The sequence below is a fragment of the Pteropus alecto genome, unplaced genomic scaffold (genome assembly GCF_000325575.1).
Source record: "Pteropus alecto unplaced genomic scaffold, ASM32557v1 scaffold3, whole genome shotgun sequence".
Lineage (NCBI taxonomy): Eukaryota > Metazoa > Chordata > Mammalia > Chiroptera > Pteropodidae > Pteropus > Pteropus alecto.
The window spans coordinates 68,800,720-68,814,823 of NW_006442484.1; the positions used below are offsets into that span (position 1 = coordinate 68,800,720).

General features: G+C 40.3%; 1 long non-coding RNA gene across 1 annotated transcript in view; it reads left to right on the plus strand.

Annotated features, from left to right (window-relative positions):
• Window positions 1-14,104, plus strand: part of LOC112470327 — a 28,639-nt gene that overhangs the window by 4,558 nt on the left and 9,977 nt on the right. Inside the window, exons 2-3 of the long non-coding RNA XR_003042945.1 lie at window positions 13,161-13,285; window positions 13,619-13,834. This is a non-coding gene — a long non-coding RNA (uncharacterized LOC112470327). The remainder of the gene's footprint in view (window positions 1-13,160; window positions 13,286-13,618; window positions 13,835-14,104) is intronic.

The following is a 14,104-nucleotide window of genomic DNA, read 5'->3' on the forward strand; positions in this document are numbered from 1 at the left end:
CCTCTCCTGAACCCAGACGACTAAAAAGGGGATGTGTGTGGGACATCTCCTCCAGCCCAGTGGGTTCCCTGTGTACTTTGGACCCTTTATACCCACTTAGCCCCTTGTGGGGAGCAGAATTTAGGAGTGGAATCAATGGACCGATTTCACTCCTGGAAGTCTTAGCTGTACGACCTTGACCAGTGAGTCCACATTTCTGTGCCTCATTTTCCTCATCTGCAAAATGGGGATCTTACCACAGCCCTGCTGGCTTGATGTCAGGGGAAAGGTGGTTCCCACACACTCAGTGCTTAAATCAGTCTGGCATACAGGAAGCATTTACTACATATTCCCTATTATTTCTTCACTGTTGTCTGTAGACCCAGCTTTTTCCTAGGATTTGTAACCTTCCTGCCTTTCTGTACTCGTATTTTTAAATCTGTTCAGTCACTGCTCATATTATCCCAGGTGGCTGTGGTGAGCTAAGCGTCTTTAAGGGACTGGCCCTGGCGGTCGGTGCATACCCTGAAAAGAAGCCCAGGATTTTCCTCCACTCAGCCTTGACCTACTCCACAGCCTGACTGCTTGCTGTGGACAGTCTGCCTCAGACCTAAGGATGCCACGAAGGACTTACACCATTTGCCATCCTTTGGTTTATTTGTCTGAACTTTAAGATACTTAACATGTGGAAGGGTCTTATTGTTTCTCCCTGAACCCTTCTTTCCTTTTTGGAGGCAAGCCCTAGTGTCCCATGGCTGGCCACCTGCCTCCTGTCAACCCCCAGCATCAGCCATGCTGGTGGTTAAAACACCACCATCCTGCTCAGCTGGAGCTCCAGTCCATGAAGTCAGTGCAATAGTTTCCTGGGGCTGCTGTAAGAAAATACTGCAAATTGGGTGACTTATTAAAAAAACAAATATATTCTCTCATAGTTCTGGAGGCTAGGAATCTAAAATCAAGATGGAGGAGGTAGGGTCATTTTTCCTCCAAAGATTCTAGGGAAGAATCCTTCCTTGCCTCTTCCAGCTTCCGGTAGCCCTGGCATTCCTTGGCTTGTGGCAACATAATCCAAATCACTGCCTCCGTCTTCACGTGACAGTCTTATTCCTGTGTTTCTGTGTCTCCAAATCTCCCACTCTTTATAAGGACACTAGTCATTGGATTTAGGGCCCATCCTAAGCTAGTATAACCTCTTCTTTACGTTTTGCAAAGACCTTATTTCCAAGTAAGGTCACATTCACAGGTACCAGGTGTTAGGACTTCAACATGTCTTTTGAGAGGACACAGTTCAACACGGGACACAGCAGTCAGCAACCAAAGCAGCAAGGACAAACAAATGAGAACAAAATTTTAATGAACACACCTTTTTTAAAAAACCTCTATAGATTTGCTTAAAATCAGTTTTAAAGTGGAAACCAGTATAGGATAGTGACTGAGAACATGGGCCACTGAATCACAGCATGAGTTTAAATGCTGCAAAGATCAATTTCTTCCCTCTTGTAAAAATAGAATAATAGTAATGCCTATGTCATTGGACTATTGGGAGGTGGTGGTGGTGAATGAGCTAAAACATGTCAACAACCATGTGTAATACCTATACATAGTAATTTCCTAGTAAGATTTATCCTTCTATTAGGTAATAAGGATTATAAATATCAAGGTATACAGACATTGTATTTCATTGCAGTGAACTTTCTGCCCACATGGCTTACCCTCTCTGTAAAGATAAAATGGATTATAAATATAAAGTTATTGTGATATTGTATAGCCACTGCAGTGAACTGGAAGACAGTGGCTACTTGATTTTATTTAAAATGAAGTTTATCATGACAGCAGCCATAAACATGCCAAGTTCAGAGTTATTTGTTTATACAATATCCAGTTAAGATGAGTTTTGTTACCATGGAATTTCACTTGCAGTGATTGTTTATTAACGTGGGCCAAGGTAAATTGCTTAGAAGTAGAAGCCTTCACTGATCAAATGGTGTGGTAATAGCAAATTAGATGCTTTTTTTCTACTGTTCTTGAGAAAAGGAGTTGAGGGGAAGAGAAACAGAAAAGTAAGGAAATGTCTTTAAATTTACTGTTAATGTACTTCTCTTAGTTTGGGTTTTTGTGGGGTTTTCTCATTTTGTTTTGTTTAAAATGCTCAATTTTAATCCAAACTACTATGGTTAATATTTTAAATCAATCTTTTATTAAATATTATAATATAGATTAGTATATTTTATTTTTCTCTCCCTTCCCTCCCCCCCCCACCCCCGTAACTACATTGTCCATGTGAGACATAGGCATTTTTAAAGACAGTTTTAAGATGGAGACTCTTAATTGCTATACGCTAAAGTTTAATATAAGAAAATAACATTGCCTGGCATTTTTAAAGACAGTTTTAAGATGGAGACTCTTAATTGCTATACGCTAAAGTTTAATATAAGAAAATAACATTGCCTTAAACTTCTAACTCAGCAGTTCTCAAACTTTCAAACTTTTTGATCTTGGGATCCTTTACACTTGTTACAATTATTGAGAACACAGCCTCACCGACTGGGAGGATGAAGACCATTCTCAGCAATCAGACTGTCGACATTCCAGAAAATGTGGATATCAATATGAAGGGACACACACAGTATTGTGAAGGGCCCCAGAGGCACCCTGCAGAGGGACTTCAATCACATCAATGTAGAGCTCAGTCCTTGAAAGGGAAAGGAAGAGGCTCTGGGTTGACAACTGGTGGGGAATAGAAAGGAGCGAGCTGCTTTTCACACTATCTGCAGTCGTGTACAGAACATAATGAGGGGCGTTACACTGGCTTCCATTGCAAGATGAGGTCTGTGTACGCTCACTTCCCCATCAACGTCGTTATTCAAGAGAATAGCTCTCTCGTTGAAATCCGAAATTTCTTGGGTGAAAAATACATCTGCAGGGTTTGAATGGGGTTAAGTGTTGCTTGTTCAGTATCTCAAGCCCAGAAAGATGAGTTAAATTTTTTTTAAGTTTATTGGGGTAACATTGGTTAATACGATTATATAATTTTTGGGTGTGCATTATAATTTGACATCTATATATTCTGTTATGTGATTACCACCCTGAGTCCAGTTTCCTTCAGAGTTAATTCTTGATGTCAAATTCAGCTACTTTGATGGAACAAGCCACAACAGTTAACAAGGATATCAGAAAATACTTGGATGGTGTCTTTGTTTCTGAAAAAGGAACAGTTCAGCAGGCTGATGAATAAGGTAATAAGATCTAAGTTGTCCAGCTACAGAAACAGCAAGATTTCGGCTGATTCCTCACACACTTATTTGTGTTGTGATATTGATGCAATAAAAGTCGTGTATTGAAAAAATAAAAATAAAATTATTGAGGACATTAAAGAACCTTTGTGTGGGTGATATCTATTGATATTATATTAGAAATTTTAAGTTTTAAGAAATTAAAACTGAAAACAGTAAACTATTAATTCATTTTAAACTAACAACCATTTCTCTATTACACATTAACATTAAAGCAATGACATCAGCATATGTAGGGAGCTGCTGGAAAACTCTGTGCTACATTCATGAGTGAATGAAAGGGAAAAAGGCAAATAACATCTTGTTGTTATTGTGAAAATATGAATTCCCTAAAGAGGTCTCAGGGTTCCCCCAGGAGCTGCAGACCATACTTTGAGAACCATTTGCCTATTCCCTATTCTTCTTATCAAAACTGTCTTCTTTGGCCAAACTACTGTTATTCAGGAAACAAGTAACAAGAATACTTTTAAAACGCTGAGTTTCTGATACAAATATATAATTGACATGTTATCAATTGTCTACATTGGATGCAAAAATATAATTGACATGTTATCAATTGTCTTGTTATCTTTAATATGCAAGAAAGTAGGCAATATAGTGTTTGTGTTCTGGTTGGGCTCTGGAGGCTGCCATACTGGTTCTAGTCCCAGCTCACCACTAGCTTTGTGGCCTGGAAGAGGTCACTTAGCTTCTCTCAGCTTCAATGTCCTATCTGTAAAGTGAGCAGGCTACTGGTATTTACCTCAGAGCCTTGCTGTGAGGATTAATTGAAATAATCTCTATAAAGGAAAACTACTTTCTCAGCCTCCTTTCCAGTAATTGGGGCCCTGTGCCTGGGTTCTGGCCAGTAGGATGCTGGCCATAATGCTCCTGCCTGAAAGCCTTCCATCCTCAGAGGTGGACAAACTGGAGGAGCTGAATCCCTGAGTCACTAGATTGTGATATGATATGAGCGAGAAATAACCCTCTATTGTGTTAAACTGCTGAGATCTGGAGTTTGTTCACTGTCAAAGGGTAGCCTGGCCTATCTTCACCAACACACAAGGGCAGGCCCTTTGAGTGGAGTGGAAAGAGATGGCTCTAAAGTAGTGGCATTTGAAAGATTAGAAATTTAGAAGATTAGAGATAGAACGGAGAGGTAGAGGGAGGTATTCCAAGGCAGGGAAGTGCAGAAGTCCCCAGGCAGAAGAGTGAAACCATCCGGAGGCCAACCTTGAGCCAGGGGGAAGTGGCTTGAAGAGTAAATCAAACCCATTACTGCAACCTTTCAAGTACCCAAACTCCATTACTAACTCCTCTATGTGAGTGGCAGAACCTTGGTGACCCCAGGGGTGGAGCTGACTGCCCGTGAGGACACTAATATACAGCCAAAGAGTTACTGTCTCAAGAATATTCAGGAAGCCGAATGCATAAAGCTCAAGTTGATGCCACAGAAAGATAACCATATATTGTGTTCTGGTGTCACTGTATTCGCCATCATCTCTCTTAAGGTCTCCTCTAGCTTCTCAGAGTTTTAATAAGACCTCACTACACGGAGAAAAGGACAGGAGAACTGCCCAGGACCACACTGAGGGCATGCACAGCATAAATAGCAACATTTGGATTTTTCGTTTTCCCCGTGCAATCCTGCAATCGTGCTTGCTCACAGCTGTGTGGCAGGTGCTGCCGGGCCTGACGTTCTCATTCAACAACACAACAGAAGTGGCAACTTGGGCAGAAGTTTCCAGGCTTGTGTTCTGGTGGGTTTTGCAATCACAGCTGTGAGTTTCAGAGAACTGCTGAATAAATATTTGTTGAATGAATGAATTCTGTGATTCAGAACTATCAACCAAATTATTTCCGCCTCACTGTAAGAGTTTTTAAATTCAAATTCCACTTATTAGACACCTTGGAGTCAATGATACTGAAGAATTAGTAGTTGCTTTTTTTATTTTTGAATGCATTTGGTTAACCCGGGGTTCAGTAAAATCCGCAGGTGTGCTTTATGTTTGGGCAAGAAGCTACTGACTGTTTATCCTTTGATGATTCCAAGAAAAGGGATGGAGCCATTTACCTTTTTACACTCTGCATGTTAATTTGTGTGTAACTATAAAAGCATGCTCCCTTTTAAGTAAGTCAGACTAAAAGACATCATCCAAAGAGCAGTAAATTAAATAAAAATGCCAGCTTTTTTAGTTCCCAAGTAACTCATTTACTTACAGCAGTGTCCCTCCTCAAAGGACACAGGGCATTTAGAGTACAAGTTTTCCTGATGGGATGTCAAGTAAATTTTCCTGATGGAATGATGGGAGTGGACTTACATGCCAGTGTGACCAACGAGGATGCTGCATGGAGGTTCAAGGTAGACAGCCTTCAGATAGCCTTGGCCTATAGATGTATTTTGTTTGTTCCACGCCAACTTGGCCCTCGTAATATTTTGGTTTTTTTTTTAGTTTTGTTGTCAACCTTTAAAAACGGAGATATGTCAAGATGATAATCAAGATCTCTGGCTTTTCTCGAAAATTTTGACATATCTGTCAAAAGTAGGTCCAAATTCCCCTGAGATAGCAATGAGCTAAGGCTGCACTGGCTCTCTCTCTCTCCTCAATTTGCCACAGTCTCCTCTACCCAATATTTACCCCTAGCCAGCTTCATTCATGGACAATACTGTTGGGGTCTTTGAGAGGGCCCCGATAAATAGCATCTCCTTTTCCATCTCTTTTTCCTCTAAACGAGTTGAGGAATAAAACAACAAATAAAGCTGAAGGCAGAATATCCTCTTTATTGACTAAGAGAGAAGAGATTGGAGGATGTGGCTTATGTCTTCAAAGAAAACCAAGCTGAGAACAAGGCAGGCCTTGCATGCAATTCTTCCAGCATGGAAGAGCCGCAGAGAGTGCAGGCGTGCTCCCAGAAGGAAAAAGGATGCATCTGAGCTACATGTCAGGAGTTGAGCCTTTCCAAAGTGTGTCAAAGGGCAGAGAGGCCTGCAGTGACAGTCACGGAGCTCCCAGAGAGGGGAAGAAGTGCCTCACTGACCTGGTCCTCAGAGGCACCGGGGCTGACGAAGGCTGAAGGAAGGTTTCTCTAAGCAAAGGTTTCTTTGCCAAGCAAAGAACACCGGATTCCCTTCCATGGTTGTGGTGATTTTCTTCAAGAGGCTTTAGTTCAAGGTAAGCAAATGTGGTAACATTTAGAAATTGTGGAGACGGTTTCTAGAGAGAAAGAAGCAGAACCCACCCTCTACTGCGGTAAACCAACTGGAATGAAAAGCATTGAAAACAAAGACAAAAGACTGAAAAGACAACTGAAAGGGAATCCAAGATGTGCTGATAAAGAGATGCTAAATTCAGGGAAATGCGAGCGAGCTCGAGCCCAGACTGGTGACCAGCAGAGTACAAGGGCCAGCGGCTAAGGTATAATCATGGCTTACTGAATGCCTAGAAGGTGCCATGCACGTGGGACCCTGCAAAATAGGTACTGTAAAGCCCTCTAGAGATGAGGAAACCAAGGCCCAAGGTGATGCCAGAGAGCTGGAGAAGAGATTCCAGGGTCCGTCTCACTGGCTCCAAAACCCGTCCCCTCTCCCTGCTTGTCCCTTTGGCTAAGTGTGAGTGGTTTCTTCTGCCAAGGGAAGAAAAGTCCAAACCTGTAGAGAATTTTTATGAGTTTATTTGAGCCAAACTGACGACAATTGCCAGGAAGCAAAATCTCAGTGGATTGAGAAAATGCTGCAGAGAATGGCAGTTTTGCAGCTTATTTTATACATTAGAATCAAAGGAAGGGATGTATAAAGCGTTACATGAAATCCATTGGTGGCAGGTTAAGGGGGTGGGAGAAAGCAAAGTGGAGAAACCTCGAGGATTGGATAAAAAGCAAAATGGAGAAACACAGACTTCTTTTACATTGGTGGGTACAAGACAGTTAATAATGAACATTTACAGCACATAGAGATGGTATGCGGGGAACAGGATAACAGTGCTGGGTGCTGTGGTCTCTTGCTCTGATGGCTGCAGTTGTGACTTGAGGGGTCTGGAAAAGGGGTCTGACATTTCAAAGGTATGTTATCTTAGATGCAAAAAGACAATAGACAGGCTCACTTAAGGTAAAGATTGATTTTTGTCAAGGAAGCTACGGGCCTAAGACATGACTGCCCTCCAAGATTCGCTTTCAGTTAGGAATTTTTATGTTCAGACCTTCCTATGTGGTTACTTTCGGTCTCTGAGTTTGTAAGGCCCTCCACGCAGGCCTCCCCTGAGCTTGTCAGGGTTAGTATGCGGCCCCTTTTTCGTCCATACTTCTGCGAGCGCAGGAGCAGCCTGAGGCCTGTGAGGCGGCCATGGTCAGCTCCTTTAAAGAAGCACAAACTAGAGGCAGGGCCATCTGCTGGTCTGGGAAGCTCCAGCCTGCCCTACCTCTGGAGAATAATTGTCCTGGCCTCTCCCCGCCAGTAAGGCAGTTGGTTACCTCTAGTCTGTGGTGCCGTGACCTGACCTTCCCCATCTTCTAGCTGTCCATACCCACCCCACACAGAGTAGAGAAGATGAGGAAGGTGGTGAGATTGACCTCCCTAGATCCCGTGTTTGACCCTCTCTGGTCATCAGCAGCAAGTTTTCCATAAAAGTAAGAGAGCTACATGGCAGAACTTTCTCCGAGGGGCCTGTTGATTCCTGGTTTTGTTGTAATAGCACGGCAGACAAACCTAAGTCACAGCTGCACAGGGTCATATCACTCAGTAGTACTCCAAGGGACCAACCATTGAATATTCTTTAATAGGAAATGTTTTTAGAAGGTACATATGGAGAATCAAAAAGGGGATAAATATAAACCTGTATTCACAGAACTGAAAAAATAAATAAATAAAAGCAAAGAAAAGCTGAAAGAGCTGAAAGGAGAAGCATTCTCCTAAAACAGGTTTTTTCAGCGGGTGTGAATGACAAAAATAATTCTGATGCCAGTTGCATTACGGAAGTATCTGAGGCTATATCCACTAACTTTCATCAGAAGTAAACTCATCTGGTTGAATTATAGACTTAAAAATGACCAAATAGAACATGAACTTTTCAATAGAAGTTTCAGATTTAAGACCTTTCTTAGGTAGTTAAAGCAACTCTAGGAGGAATGTTCTACATCATGAATGCTGAAAGAAAAAAGAGGCAAACTTTGAAGTTACGGCATGAGCAGTCATGAAAGAAATTCCCATGGCCTAAAAAAAGGTGAGGAAGGAGTGAACAAACATTTATTGAGGAAATACTGTGTGAAAAATGGCTGGCGGGCAGTCTCTGGTTTAATTCTCATAATATTGTAAGATAAGGGGATTATTATCCCCTTTTAATAGACCAAAAATCTCAATGTCAAAGGTCACACTGCTAGCCTACAGCAAGCTTGGGACCCAAAGCTAGTTCAGGTCCAGATGTCTGGCTCCAAAACCCCACGCCCTTTCAAATACAGCATGCACTTCAGGGTGATATTTCTCCCTCAAAGTTTTCACTAAAATCTATTCAAGGAGTTTTCTTCTTTCCTGAGGGAGAGCTATTTCCATGAAAGCATTTGGTGTTAAATTTTACTGTAAAGCAATTCCCTCATAACTTTTATTTATGTCTTGTTTCTTTTACTATTTCGGTGAAATTTTTACATCATTTTGAGTGTATATTTCTCCATATAGAGACCTCACATGTTTAACACAGTGTGATGTCATATAAATATTTTGCCCAATTGGACCACTGTGATACCAAATCCAGCCGCAGAGGGGAGGTCCTGACTAGCTAGGCTCCTGCTGGTGCTTTCCTTTACTCAAATGTCATGGCAGTCTCTGAACAAGCAAATCAGCCGCCGATTGTGACGCAGCGGAGAATGAGGAGAGTGGGCAGGGATGCCAGGACTCTCGCTTCTCCAGGCTCGGCCCGGGCATAAGGTGTGTGTCAGAGGGCACCGGCTTCAGCTTACTGAACCGCAGTTTAACGTGCCCTTCAATAGCACCCCATAGAATCGCTGGTCGGTGGTGGAAGAAGTCTGGCTCCCTAAAAATTGTGTAAACAACTTATCTGCTCAGACAGGAGACAACCCACTTTCCCACAGATACCCAAAAGCACTGGGCTCCAAAGTGGGAGAGCCCAAAAGAAATATCACTGAGCAACCAGGAACATCGGAACTGCCAGTTATGTTCATCTTTCTAATCTCCCCCTTTAAATGTTTGAGTTTCTTCTGATAGGTTTATATGTATTTAATACATTAATATTTTAGTACCCACATAGACCCTATTAGTTAATAGACATATATGGTAAAAATATACTTGAAAATTGTTTGCCAACATGGGCGCAAAACCAAAGAAGCTTAGAGACTCTCTGCCTAGAGGAAGGTGAACATCAGTGGAGGTGTTGGTGGGAAAAGCCTGCCCTTAAATTCCTAAAACCCAAAAGATAAGCCTGAATTGCCTGGGTCATGGTGTAGGAAGAGGCAACCTGGCCAGAAGCAAGGTGCCGTTGTACCACTCCCTGCTTTGCTTCTTGCGAATGAGGATGACCCTGTGAGATGGCCTGAGAAGCAGATGGGTTATAACAGTCACAGAAGAGCCTTCCATTCCTTGAGCAGCCCCAGACGGTGGCCCCCAGGACTCTGAGAGACTAGCCCTCTTTCCCAAAGTGATGAGCTCTGCTGGTCAAAGGATCAAATGGCAAAAGACATTAAAAGGTTCATCACTTGTCCTACAAGAAATGTACACTAAACCTGTTGAGAATAATACCCTGTTCTTCAACATCAGCTACATGGATTTAAACAAATCAGTAGCTGGCCAAGGTAGAGAAACAAGCTTTCCCATATGCACCATGTGAATGTGTAAACTGGCAAAATCTTTCTGCATGCAATTTGAAAATCCTGGCCAAGGGTTTAAAAAATATACACATCTACCTATCCATCGATTTCTCCTCTGGGTATTTTTTAAAGGAAATAATCGAATTTGTAAATAAAGGTTTAAATACATAGATGCTTGTTATTCAACCATTTATTCATTCTATACACATTTTTTGGTGTCTTTTCTGAGGCAGACTCTGTGCTAGATGCTACAACACAACATAGAACAAAATAGGGCTCCTGCCCTCCTGGAAGTTATTAATAATCATTTCAGTGTTATTCATAATAGGGAAAAATCAGAAATGAACAAAATGACTAAAATTCATTTCTTTTTGCAGCTATGAATTACTATACAGCCATTACAATTTGTGTTGTGGAAGACACTGAGAAATATTCACAGTAGGTCACTGAGTGGGAAAAAGCAGTTAACAAAACAGCATATGCAAAACAGCATATGACCTTGAATGATCAGAGAAGGGTCACAGCTCAGCCTAGCATTTGAGACAGAGGTAATTTAGAATGAAAAGACTTCCCTTTAATGAGAAACAGAACAAAAAAGCATTGGGAAATATGACCATCACTTCTTTCTGCTTCATGAATGTTTCCTGAGGATAATTCTAGATGTAGCTAGGGGAGTAAGTAACAACGGCAGTGATGGAAAATTCTGAGAAGCAGTAAGACACATCTAAAGAACTATAGCCCGACTGAAAATAAGCACCTCACCTAATATTTAAAAAGAATCTCCAGTGTAATCAATGAAAGATCTCTAAGAGAAATGGGCTTGCTCATACATTGTTGGTATGACAGTGCCTTGTTATAATCTTTTGAGAAGGCAATTAGCAATATCTATGAAAATTCTTAATGTCATTGCCATAACATAGCAATTCCACCTATAGGAATATACCTGTAGGAGTACTTATGCCTACATTAAAAAATTTTAATAAGGAAATGAAAATTAATCAGCATATGTATAATGGGAGTCTCATAAGGAGAAAGAAAGAATATTTGAGGAAATAATGGCCAAAAAATTTCCCAAATTTGATAGAAAAGATTAATCTGCACACCTAAAAACTCAACAAACTCCAAGTGAGATTAACTCAAAAGAGATCCAGACTGAAATATACCATAGTCAGATTGTCTAAAGCCAAACACGAGAAGAGAATCTTGAAAACAACAAAGAAAAAATGACACATCAGGTACAAGTGATCACTGGTGAAATTAACAACTGGTGTCTCATCAGAAACTATACAGACCAGTAGTTAGTGGGATGATATATTCAAAGTGTTGAAACAAAAAAGAATTGTTCATTCAACAAAATAGCCTTCAAAAATGGAGAAGACATTCAAATAAATCAATATAAACAAAACCCAAGATAATTTGTTATTACTAGACCCGCCCTATGAAAAATAGTAAATGGAGTCCTTTGGGCTACATAAAAGGACACTAGACAATAATTGAACTGACTTAAAGATGTCACCCTTGATCGTGTTGAGTACCAGGAATATGAAGGAAATGGCCATTTACACCACACACTTGGGACAGCTCTACCAAAGGCTCCCAACTTCTACCTTTTAAGACAATATCATGGTATAGGGATGAGCATTGTACACCATGACCTAGTGGGATTTATCTTGAGAATGCAAGGTTGGTTTCAAGTCCAAAAATACATCAATGTAATATGCCATGTTAATAGAATAAAGGACAAAAAAACCATGATCCTCTCAATACATACAGAAAAAGTATATGACAAAATATGTGATTAAAATAACAATTCCAACAAACTAGGATAGAAGGGAACTTCTTTACCTGATGAAGGACGTCTATGAAAAACCTGCAGGTAACATAATACTCAGTGGTCAAAGACTAAATGCTTTCGCCTTTAGAGCAGAACAAGGATGTCTGCTTTCACCACTTCTGTTTTATATTGTACTAGAGGTTCCAGTCAAGGCAAGAAAAAGAAAAGCCATCCAGATTTAAAAGGAAAATGTAAAACTATATTTGCAGATGACATGATCTTGTAGATAGAGAACTTTAAGGACTATCTCTCTCTCTCTCTCTCTCTCTCTCTCTCTCTCTCTCTCTCTCTCTCTCTCTCTCTTCCCTATTAGAACTAATAAGTTCAGTAAGATTGCAGAATACAAGGGTCAATATACAAAAGCAAGTTGTAGTTCTATACACTAGCAATGAACAATCTAAAATGAAATTTTGAAAACTATTTTATTTATAATAGCATCAAAAAGAGTAAAATATTTCTGGATAAATTTAACCGAAAAAATGCAAGATTTGTACACTGATTTTATGAGCCACTAATAGTCCTCCCTCCCAAAGTGAGTCTAAATCATAGTTAATCCATTTGCTATCAGAAAGTATGAGTTCAATTTTTTGTTTTAGGGAAAAAAAAATTTTTTGGAAAAAATTATCCAAAAAAATGTATACATGTTCATCCATGTTTTTATGGGAAAAATCATGATGGGAAAAAATTCATGTTTTGATGGTACAGTAGGCCAGCCAGGTAAATCAAACAATCTAGGCATAAAGATAAATCATAAGAAAATGTCCATGAACAGAGAGACAGGAATAGGTCTCCATGGGAATGCTTACTTACTGAGGTGGAAGAGAAATAAAATGAGTGAAGGAATAGAAAAAATGAGGTACATTGAGAGGAGATTAAAGAGTAATTCCGAGAAAAGCCCTATGCCAAATTTCTGGTTACCTTATCACTTTCCTCTTACTCTTCAAGCTTTACACTCTGGTTTTCTAATGCAATATCCAACCATGCTGAATTAAACTAACGTTGATTTGAAGGGCTAATGACTCAATCTTGTTTTGTCTTGACATTTTGAGCAGAGCTAATAGATATCTCCCTTTTGTATGACTTAGCTCAACCTCAGAAATAATACCAGCAATAATATCATCATTTTGCAATGAAAGTCTAATTGGAATGTGAATGAAAGTGCTATTGGCCAAAGCTCTCTATCCCCTACTTATGTCTTATTTGGAAATCTGACCCAATTATCTGACAAAGAGGAATATCTTTCATCTTGTCATCATTTGTCACAGTTATGCCATCTGTCTCATATAACTAGAAGAAAACTTGGCATCCACATTCACCCAGAATGACCATCAGTTCTCAGAACATCTTATTTTCTCTTTGCCAAGAATAGAGTGACAACTGATTTCAAAGTGTAAGTACTTATCATGTAAAACAAATTACTTGGGGTGAGGGGGGGATATTTTTTAAGAAAATAGGGTTGGAAAAGCATTTTAGTGTCATCAGATACCTCAGACAATGTTCCAACAGTGTAACCTAATTTATACTTCTTTGTGTCTGTCTTTGAATTTCCACTTTAGTTTAACAAATACTTTTTGAGCTCCTGCTATATGAAATGAAATGAGCCAGTTACTAAAAGGATATCAACCTGTATTAGTCAGGGAAATGGCTCTAACTCTAAGAAAGAAGACATCAGATTTCAGTGGCTTCAAACTCAATGAAAGTTAATTTCTCGCTTACTTACCAGCTCAGTGACGCTGTTCCAGGTCAGCAGGCAACTTTCTTCCACCTGATGATCCAGGGATTCAGGCTCCTTCTATCTTGAGTTCCTGCTGTACTCTTCTACTTGGCAGAATCTTCTGCCTCAAGCTGCCCAAGAGGTGAAAGAGTGAAGAAGGCATACCTGCTTGTTGAAACGCCCAGACCAGAAGCAACACCTGTCACTTCTACTTACATTCAACCAGTAAGAACAAGTTACTTGGGCATACCAGGATGTGCAATATATTGGCCAATGTAGTCCCTTGGTGGGTTAGCACTTCCTTGCAATAACTTTACACTCAGAAAGGAGGGGGAAAAGCTAGAGACATCTGTAATTCATAATGTGTAAGATGTAGTTTCTACCTTCAAGAAACCTTTGTCAGAGAAAAAAAGTTCACAAGGAAGAAATGTTATGGAGGAGGTGGCATTTGAGATGATCCTGGATTGACAGAACTGCCAGACAGGGTTGCTAAGA